At 43.0% G+C, this 11,343-nt stretch overlaps 1 non-coding gene across 1 annotated transcript; it reads right to left on the bottom strand.

The window, feature by feature from the left end:
* Positions 1 to 9,518: 9,518 nt before the first annotated feature.
* trnar-ucu (transfer RNA arginine (anticodon UCU)) lies at positions 9,519 to 9,608 on the bottom strand. Its single transcript is given in 2 exon segments — positions 9,519 to 9,554; positions 9,572 to 9,608. It is a non-coding gene; the product is annotated as a tRNA-Arg (tRNA).
* Between the last annotated feature and the right edge of the window lie 1,735 nt (positions 9,609 to 11,343).

Below are 11,343 nucleotides of genomic sequence, written 5' to 3'. Positions count from 1 at the left end.
ATCTCAAAAAAGTTGGGACAGGGGCAATAAGAGGCTGGAAAAGTTAAAGGTACAAAAAAGGAACAGCTGGAGGAACAAATTGCAACTCATTAGGTCAATTGGCAATAGGTCATTAACATGACTGGGTATAAAAAGAGCATCTTGGAGTGGCAGCGGCTCTCAGAAGTAAAGATGGGAAGAGGATCACCAATCCCCCTAATTCTGCGCCGACAAATAGTGGAGCAATATCAGAAAGGAGTTCGACAGTGTAAAATTGCAAAGAGTTTGAACATATCATCATCTACAGTGCATAATATCATCAAAAGATTCAGAGAATCTGGAAGAATCTCTGTGCGTAAGGGTCAAGGCCGGAAAACCATACTGGGTGCCCGTGATCTTCGGGCCCTTAGACGGCACTGCATCACATACAGGCATGCTTCTGTATTGGAAATCACAAAATGGGCTCAGGAATATTTCCAGAGAACATTATCTGTGAACACAATTCACCGTGCCATCCGCCGTTGCCAGCTAAAACTCTATAGTTCAAAGAAGAAGCCGTATCTAAACATGATCCAGAAGCGCAGACGTCTTCTCTGGGCCAAGGCTCATTTAAAATGGACTGTGGCAAAGTGGAAAACTGTTCTGTGGTCAGACGAATCAAAATTTGAAGTTCTTTATGGAAATCAGGGACGCCGTGTCATTCGGACTAAAGAGGAGAAGGACGACCCAAGTTGTTATCGGCGCTCAGTTCAGAAGCCTGCATCTCTGATGGTATGGAGTTGCATTAGTGCGTGTGGCATGGGCAGCTTACACATCTGGAAAGACATCATCAATGCTGAAAGGTATATCCAGGTTCTAGAGCAACATATGCTCCCATCCAGACGACGTCTCTTTCAGGGAAGACCTTGCATTTTCCAACATGACAATGCCAAACCACATACTGCATCAATTACAGCATCATGGCTGCGTAGAAGAAGGGTCCGGGTACTGAACTGGCCAGCCTGCAGTCCAGATCTTTCACCCATGGAAAACATTTTGGCGCATCATAAAATGGAAGATACGACAAAAAAGACCTAAGACAGTTGAACAACTAGAATCCTACATTAGACAAGAATGGGTTAACATTCCTATCCCTAAACTTGAGCAACTTGTCTCCTCAGTCCCCAGACGTTTACAGACTGTTGTAAAGAGAAAAGGGGATGTCTCACAGTGGTAAACATGGCCTTGTCCCAACTTTTTTGAGATGTGTTGTTGTCATGACATTTAAAATCACCTAATTTTTCTCTTTAAATGATACATTTTCTCAGTTTAAACATTTGATATGTCATCTATGTTCTATTCTGAATAAAATATGGAATTTTGAAACTTCCACCTCATTGCATTCCATTTTTATTTACAATTTGTACTTTGTCCCAACTTTTTTGGAATCAGGGTTGTATATATATATATATATATATATATATATATATATATATATATATATATATATATATATATATATATATATATATATAAAATTTAAATACGCCACTCCCTCTGCTTGGAACCAGTTGCAGAATCACTTAAACCTTCAGGATCTGGTTTCACTGAACACCTTTAAAGGGATTTTAAATGACTTGGATACAGCTACATCTGGTTGTAGATGTTTCAAAAATTGATGAGATTTTTATTTTGCAATGTTTTGTGTTTTGTGTCAGCCCTGCAATGATCTGGTGACTTATCCAGCATTTACCCTGCCTCTTGCCCATATTCAGCTGGGATAGGCTCCAGCTTGCCCATGACCCTGTACAGGATAAATGTCTACGGAGGATGGATATAGTAACAGAGCCATGGCTTGACATACTTAACATAACACATGCCACCAACAACACAAGTTGCATCTCCAGACAAAAAGCAACAACATCCAGAAATATCCATCCCATAATATCCCATTTTAAAGCTACAGGGCATTTTACAACACTGTGTCAAATCTCTGAATCAGCTCTGTTCATTTTAAAACCTTTATGGTGAGAATATAAGCCTCATAATACATGTGTAGTTTCTATACATTTTTCATTTGTATTTATTTTTATTTAATGCAAAAAGCATCATAACATACTGTAGAGCTAAGACACAGTCCACTGATGAGAGGCAACTAGATCCTTCACTGGCATACACACTAAAGTTGCAGTTTTCTTGTTTTTCCTTTTTTCCTAATGAAAACCGTAGGTAAGCCCATTAACATGTTCTCAAAAAACTGGGAAGAAGGCCACATTGGTATCATTTTTTAAATATGTGTGGTGTAAGCACAGATTTTCTCATGCTGAATACAAACATTCTGTGTCTGGATGCCTTTTCTTTTGCCATCTGTGCTTAGATACTGTTTGTCTTGTTTATAAATTGGTGATAACATTCCCTGTGGACCCCAATATTAGTCAAATCATTCTGAAGCTTATCAAATGTGAGATATAAGGAACTCAATCTGACCTTTTTTTCTAGAAATTTAATTCTAGGGCCAGCTGTGTCGGTAGGATACATGTACTGTGTGTATATATATATATATATATATATACATACACACACACACACACGGTGGTGTAGTGGTTAGCGCTGTCGCCTCACAGCAAGAAGGTCTGGGTTCGAGCCCTGTGGCCGGCGAGGGTCTTTCTGTGTGGAGTATGCATGTTGTCAGTGTGGGTTTCCTCTGGTTTCCCCTACAGTCCAAAGACATGCAGGTTAGGTTAACTGGTGACTTTAAAGTGAGTGTGAATGGTTGTATGTGTCAGCCCTGTGATGACCTGGTGACTTGTCCAGGGTGTACCCCACCTTTTGCCCGTAGTCAGCTGGGATAGGCTCCAGCTTGCCTGCGACCCTGTAGAACAGGATAAAGCGGCTAGAGATAATGAGATGAGATATATATAGTGGGGCAAAAAAGTATTTAGTCAGCCACCAATTGTGCAAGTTCTCCCACTTAAAAAGATGAGAGAGGCCTGTAATTTTCATCATAGGTACACTTCAACTATGAGAGACAGAATGGGGGAAAGAATCCAGGAAATCACATTGTAGGATTCTTAATGAATTAATTGGTAAATTCCTCAGTAAAATAAGTATTTGGTCACCTACCCTGTACAAACAAGCAAGATTTCTGGCTCTCACAGACCTGTAACAACTTCTTTAAGAGGCTCCTCTGTCCTCCGCTCGTTACCTGTATTAATGGCACCTGTTTGAACTCATTATCAGTATAAAAGACACCTGTCCACAACCTCAAACAGTCACACTCCAAACTCCACTATGGCCAAGACCAAAGAGCTGTCAAAGGACACCAGAAACAAAATTGTAGACCTGCACCAGGCTGGAAAGACTGAATCTGCAATAGGTAAGCAGCTTGGTGTGAAGAAATCAACTGTGGGAGCAATTATTAGAAAATGGAAGACATACAAGACCACTGATAATCTCCCTCGATCTGGGGCTCCATGCAAGATCTCACCCTGTGGGGTCAAAATGATCACAAGAACGGAGAGCAAAAATCCCAGAACCACATGGGGGGACCTAGTGAATGACCTGCAGAGAGCTGGGACCAAAGTAACAAAGGCTACCATCAGTAACACACTACGCCGCCAGGGACTCAAATCCTGCAGTGACAGACGTGTCCCCCTGCTTAAGCCAGTGCATGTCCAGGCCCATCTGAAGTTTGCTAGAGAGCATTTGGATGATCTAGAAAAGGATTGGGAGAATGTCATATGGTCAGAATAAACCAAAACAGAACTTTTTGGTAAAAACTCAACTTGTTGTGTTTGGAGGAGAAAGAATGCTGAGTTGCATCCAAAGAACACCATACCTACTATGAAGCATGGGGGTGGAAACATCATGCTTTGGGGCTGTTTTTCTGCAAAGGGACCAGGACGACTGATCCGTGTAAAGGAAAGAATGAATGGGGCCATGTATCATGAGATTTTGAGTGAAAACCTCCTTCCATCAGCAAGGGCATTGAAGATGAAATGTGACTGGGTCTTTCAGCATGACAATGATCCCAAACACACCATCCAGGCAACAAAGGAGTGGCTTCGTAAGAAGCATTTCAAGGTCCTGGAGTGGCCTAGCCAGTCTCCAGATCTCAACCCCATAGAAAATCTTTGGAGGGAGTTGAAAGTCCGTGTTGCCCAGCGACAGCCCCAAAACATCACTGCTCTAGAGGAGATCTGCATGGAGGAATGGGCCAAAATACCAGCAACAGTGTGTGAAAACCTTGTGAAGACTTACAGAAAATGTTTGACCTCTGTCATTGCCAACAAAGGGTATATAACAAAGTATTGAGATGAACTTTTGTTATTGACCAAATACTTATTTTCCACCATAATTTGCAAATAAATTCTTTAAAAATCGGACAATGTGATTTTCTGGATTTTTTTTTCTCATTTTGTCTCTCAAAGTTGAGGTATACCAGGGGTCACCAAACTTTTTTCTCTGGGGGCCACATTGTCGTTCCTGACTGTGATGGGGGGCCGGGGTCGGGTCAGCTATATCACATAGAATTGTATAACCCAGACAAATATGACCACCAGCAGGCCTCATTGTGTAGTAGAGATTACTAGCCTGGCACGGCCATCCCCACTACTATATCCCCACTACTATATCAACACACGATTCCTGGCACATATTTGTTTATCTTTACTAGTGGTTTGCAAACGTAGTAATCAAGTCTTCACACTTTGTTTTAATTTGAAATACCACTGATATTCCATTTATTTATTTTCTAATAAAAATAATATCAAAGCTGTCAAGGTAAGAAACATCTGCCTAGTTGAGGTGACTGACACTGGCAAAGGTGAGTGGAAAATTATAAATTGTAGGTAGGCCTGTTGATATTAATAATATTAATAATAATTGTATGCAGCACTTAATAAAGGTCAAATAAATAGGCCTATAAAATAAATACATTTTAAAAAACAGTGAAATTATAATAATATGATCAATAGATCACAGCAGTTGTGCCGTGTCCTGCACGTCATTGCTCTCATCCATGGCCAAAGCAAAAAACTCGAATTCTGACGCTTTCTCATTCAGCTGGTCATACACGTTGTCCCTCAAATCTTCGGTTTGCCTGGTCATAGTAGGTGCGGAGAGACTCACCGCGTTGAGCGCATCCTTCTTGTCGGGACACACCTCCTCGGCCACAGCAAGCATGCATACTTTAACAAAGTCCCCATCAGTAAACGGCTTTCCATGAGTAGCTAGTAGGTGAGCTACCTTATAGCGAGCTCGGACAGCAGCCTGGTTGATCTGGGTTTGGCGAAGGAATACATTCTGTTGTGCAGCCAGTCCGCATTTCATCCTCCGAATCCTGTCTTCTCTTGTTTGCCCTCGCAAACTAGCATACTCTTTGTGGCATAGTTCGAATTACGTGGGAGCCAATGGGAGCTGAGCTCCCATTCCCTCAGGCTCCCATGAAAGAAGCAAACTTAATTTTCTGTGGAAGTCTCTCAAATACGTCATATATCACCATAATAAGCTTGAATAGCCTATATCACCATATAAATATAAATAAAACTCATTTCATTTCCGATCACCATGCAGCCATAACTTTGTATTGAACGTGTTATTAAACCGCAACATGTACGGCTGTACTTCACCACCACACCACTATGCGCGCAAACTGAAATTTGCAGCCTGCGAAATCGAATGTGAAGTTAAGTCCGAAGAAGACTTGTCCTCTATCTCACAACGATCTTCCTTTGTTTAACAATATATATAATTATATATATATATATATATATATATATATACACAATTTGTTTAACTATATATATATATATATGCGCAACACCGTGTGTGTGTGTGCGTGCGTGCGTGCATGCGCGCGCCTGTGTGTGAAAGCTGTGCACTGCAGTGCGCAAAAGTGCGCTGGTCCAGGAGAGCGAGTATGCATTGCTTTTTTTTTTTTTTAAATAGAGACCCCCATAGGGTCAAATTTATAATTCGAACCCTGCTTTGTGGCGGGTTTCATAGTGACGACGCAGATTATATTCTTTGAAAACCGGCACACTTTCTTTACATACAAGACAAACTGCACGGTCCTTACACTGAACGAAAAAATAATCGGTGGTCCACTGTTCTTTAAAAACTCTGCACTCTCTGTCAGCTTTTCGCTGACCGCTCGCCATTTTGCTGTCCTGAACACTGACAGTTCTCTGCGCGTGCGCTGCCTGTCACTGCTTGATCGCGAGCATATGACGAAAATTCGGAAAATATGAATAGTTCATTTTATAACTAAATATCAATTTAATTGATAAAATCAACAAAATACAAGATGCAGACATGTTATTATTTGCCAAAAAGCAATTTAAAAAAATAGGCCATGACCACTTTTGGGGATTGCCTCAGAGGGCCGGTTCAAGTGATGGGGGGCAGAGGGGCTGGGGGGCCGGTCAAAGGGGGGTGGCGGGCCGGATCTGGCCCGCGGGCCGTAGTTTGGTGACCCCTGAGGTATACCTATGATGAAAATTACAGGCCTCTCTCATCTTTTTAAGTGGGAGAACTTGCACAATTGGTGACTGACTAAATACTTTTTTGCCCCACTGTGTGTGTATATATATATATATATATATATATATATGTGTGTGTGTGTGTGTGTATATATATATAATACTGTTGGCGAGGGAAACAGAGGAGATGAGGATGTGATGGGCAGATATGGTGTAAGCGAGAGAAATGTGGAAGGATGGTGGTTGATTTTTCAAAGAGGATGAATTTGGCAATGGTCAATACATACTTTGAGAAGAAAGAGCAGCACAGGGTGACGTTTAAGAGTGGAGGAAGATCTATACAGGTGGACTACATACTCTGCAGAAGGGTTAACCTGAAGGAGATTGGAGACTGTAAAGTGATGGCAGGGGAGAGTGTAGCTAGACAACATCGAGTGGTTGTGTGCAGGATGAGCTTGAAAGTGAAAAAGAGGAAGCATGAAATAGTGAAGCTGAAGATTAAGTGGTGGAAACTAAAAGAGGTTGAACATCAGAAGGAGTTAAGGGAAGAAATGAGACAAGCATTGAGTGATAATGGAAGTCTGCCAGAAGACTGGGATACTACTGCTATACTAGTAAGAGAGGCAGCAAGGAAGGTGCTAGGGTGGTCATTGGGAAGGAGGAAGGAAGACAAGGAGACATGGTGGTGGAACAAAGAAGTTCAGGAAATTATAAAAGAGAAGAGGTTAGCAAAGAAGAATTGGGATGAGCAGAGAGATGAGGAAAGCAGGCAGTTATTCAGAGAGACGAGACAGAAGGCAAAAAGAGCAGTAGCGAAGGCAAAAGCAGATGCATACCAGGAGTTGTATGAAAGACTGGAGACCAAAGAAGGAGAGAAAGACCTGTACAGACTAGCTAGGCAGAGAAACAGGGAAGTGAGGTATGTACCGGTACAGCAGGTGAGAGTGATGAAAGATGTAAATGGAAATGTGCTGACAGAGTGTATTAAGAAGATGGAAAGAGTACTTTGAGGATTTATTAAATGAAGAGAATCCAAGAGATAAAAGGTCAGATTCGTTGGAGACAGCAAATCAGGAAGTAGAGTTGGTTAGTAAGGATGAGGTGAGGGCAGCCATGAAAAGAATGAAGACTGGGAAAGTAGTCGGACCAGATGGTATCCCGATTGAGGCTTGGAGATGTTTGGGTGAGACGGCTGTGGAGTTCCTAACAAGACTGTTTAGTAAGATCCTAGAGAATGAGAAAATGCCGAATGAATGGAGAAAGAGTGTGCTAGTCCCAATAAACAAGAATAAGGGAGATGTACAGAGCTGCAGTAATTACAGAGGGATAAAATTGATGAGCCACACCATGAAGCTATGGGAAAGGGTATTGGAGGCGAGATTGAGAAGAGAGGTAGCAATCTGTGTACAGCAGTACGGGTTTATGCCAAGGAAGAGCACGTCAGATGCAATTTTTGCTTAAAGAATGTTCATGGAGAAGTACAGGGAAGGCCAGAGAAAGCTACATTGTGTTTGTAGACCTGGAGAAGGCATACAATAGAGTGCCGAAAGATGAGTTATGGTACTGTATGAGAAAGTGTGGCGTGAATGAGAAGTATATTAGAGTGGTGCAAGACATGTATGAGAACAGTGAAACAGCAGTGAGGTGTGCAGTTGGAATGACTGAATGGTTCAAGGTGAAGGTGGGACTCCATCAAGGATCTGCTTTGAGTCCTTTCTTGTTTGCCGAGTCTAGGTGTGACGTACTTCCTGTTTCTGAGTTGTTTGCAACAAGTCTTTTTTCCGTGAGTGTTTACATTAATCACTCATCTTTTTTATTTTCTCAACAAATAATTTTCCAGCATCCGTTTAATTTTTTAATTGTATTTTCACTTTCGCTTTCCTTTTTCCGCATTTTTTTCCCAGAAGAATGCCAAGACCAGAAGCTTTCTTTTTTCTCCTCCTGCATAAAAACCACAAGTGGAGGCCATCCACATCAGATCTGCTTTAAAATCAACAGGGCATACCTAACAACCTGTGTTTTCTTTCTCTTTCCCCTCCCCCATCTGCCCTCTGAGTTATATGTCAATCCTGAGGTCAAGACCCTGACCTCTTCTGCTCCTCAGACCTACCTGATAAATCCTGATGCCTTATGTCTGGGCGGAGTCTCATCACATCGCTCCTGTGGAGGACGGCCCCATATGGACAGTTGAAAGTCACACTTGGAAGATGCTCGGGACAAGTACAGTAATTCTCTTATGGCTGAGGACTACAGTTGACTTTCATCTCATGCTGTTCCACAATTATGGGTAGCATACTACTTGCCTGTACTTCTTGATTGTACAGGTGGATGTTTTGTTGAGGATTTCAACCCAGAAGCATCAGCGCAAAGCCTGCAATTCAACATCCAGTGTGCCAGCATGCCATCATCACTAGTTTTTCTGCTGTTTCAGCTCAGAAAGTAAGATGGGCATGGAAGGAATCTTTCTTGCACCAACAGAAGTCTTTTGTCTCAGACGCTGCTGGGATACCATGGCTCCTGTTTACTGGCAGTCCCTTTTGGGCCAGTTTTATCATCTTGGCATGGCTTTTCATCTCATGCTGTTCCAGAAATATGGACGGCATACTGCTTGCCTGTACTTCTTGATTGTAGACGTGCGGTTTTGTCAGCAATTGAAAGAAACCTTCAAGAGAGTCTCGAGAGCAAAGACCTGTGGCAGGACCTGAATTGGCAAGCCTTTAAATGCAACAAGCCTTATCTGTGAGCAACTGAAATCAACATTCAGTAGGGTCTTGCGTCAGGCGCTGCTGGGTTTTCTCCCACATGGAGAATGCAAGTGTGGGCTTTGGAGGTGTAAGCACAAATTATGGCAGGAGTGAATGTCATGAGTATTGTAAGGAAATGGAATTTCAGGTACAGCTTCCTTTTGGCCAAATTCGTAGGAAGAGCTGGAACATGGTGATATTTCTGTTTGACTGAGGTCAAGAAAGAATAGCATCTCAGAAGGAAAAGAGGGAATGGCCATATCCAAAGGATTTCACCTCAAGTCGATGATTTTGGTCAGAAGAAGCTTCCCTGCAGAGCGTATACAAATGGAAATGACTCTGGTGGGACTTGAACCCACAACCTTTGAACAGCTTTGCCAACAACCCTAGAAGTCCAACACGCTATCCTTTGCGCTACAGAGCCCGTTTTGCCCTGCACTTCTGGTGTTTCCTCTCAGATTCTTTCAAATTCCTGGCTGGCCTCATGTTTCCTGTTCTGTTCCAGGGACAAGTCCTTTTCTCGTCATAACAGTTGAAATGAGCATGCGGTAAACCTCAAAACCAATGAACTCTGGGAGGATCTCAACCCACAAGCATCAACGCAAGGCACGTAATTCAACATCCAGTGTGCCACCATGCCGTCTTCCCTCATTTTTCAGCTCAGAAAGTAAGATGGGCATGGAAGGAATCGGTCTTGCACCGACAGACGAGTTTTGTCTCAGGCTCTGCTGGGATACCATGGCTCCTGTTTACTGGCAGTCCCTTTTGGGCCAGTTTTATCATCTTGGCATGGCTTTTCATCTCACGCTGTTCGACAATTATGGGCGGCATACTGCTTGCCTGTACTTCTTGATTGTAGAGCTGCATTTTTGTCATCGATCGAAAGAAACCGTCAAGAGAGTCTCGAGAGCAAAGACCTGTGGCAGGACCTGAATCGGCAAGCCTTTAAATGCAACAAGCCTTATCTGTGAGCAACTGAAATCAACATTCAGTAGGGTCTTGCATCAGGTGCTGCTGGGTTTTCTCCCACATGGAGAACGCAAGTGTGGGCTTTGGAGGTGTAAGCACAAATTATGGCAGGAGTGAATGTCATGAGTATTGTTAGGAAGTGGAATTTCAGGTACAGCTTCCTTTTGGCCAAATTTGTAGGAAGAGGTGGAACATGGTGATATTTCTGTTTGACAGGGGTCAAGAAAGAATTGCATCTCAGAAGGAAAAGAAGGAATGGCCATATCCAAAGGATTTCACCTCAGGTCGACAATTTCGGTCGGAAGAAGCTTCCCTGCAGAGTGTGTGCGAAAGGAAATGACTCTGGTGCGACATGTACCAACAACCTTTGAATGGCTTCGCCGACGACCCTAGAAGTCCAACACGCTATCCTTTGCGCCACAGAGCCCATTTTGCCCTGCGCTTGTGGTGTTTCCTCTCAGATTCTTTCTAATTCCTGGCTGGCCTCACGTTTCCTGTTCTGTTCCAGGGACAAGTCCTTTTCTCGTCATAACAGGTGAAATGAACATGCGGTAAACCTCAAAACCAATGACCTCTGGGAGGATCTCAACCCACAAGCATCAGCGCAAGGCCTGCAATTCAACATCCAGTGTGCCACCATGCCGTCTTCGCTTGTTTTTCAGCTCAGAAAGTAAGATGGGCACAGAAGGAATCCATCTTGCACCGACAGAAGACTTTTGTCTCAGGCTCTGCTGGGATACCATGGCTCCTGTTTACTGGCAGTCCCTTTTGGGCCAGTTTTATCATCTTGCCATGGCTTTTCACCTCACGCCGTTCCACAATTATGGGTGGCATACTGCTTGCCTGTACTTCTTGATTGTAGAGGTGCATTTTTGTCATCGATTGAAAGAAACCTTCAAGAGAGTCTCGAGAGCAAAGACCTGTGGCAGGACCTGAATCGGCAAGCCTTTACATGCAACAAGCCTTATCTGTGAGCAACTGAAATCAACATTCAGTAGGGTCTTGCATCAGGCGCTGCTGGGTTTTCTCCCACATGGAGAACGCAAGTGTGGCCTTTGGAGGTGTAAGCACAAATTATGGCAGGAGTGAATGTCATGAGTGTTGTGAGGAACTGGAATTTCAGGTACAGCTTCCTTTTGGCCAAATTCGTCGGAAGAGGTGGAACATGGTGATATTTCTGTTTGACTGGG

Source organism: Neoarius graeffei, chromosome 9 (assembly GCF_027579695.1).
Source record: "Neoarius graeffei isolate fNeoGra1 chromosome 9, fNeoGra1.pri, whole genome shotgun sequence".
In the NCBI taxonomy this organism is placed as follows: domain Eukaryota; kingdom Metazoa; phylum Chordata; class Actinopteri; order Siluriformes; family Ariidae; genus Neoarius; species Neoarius graeffei.
Note: the sequence above shows the minus strand (reverse complement) of the source record. Positions and strands in the feature narration are given on the sequence as shown.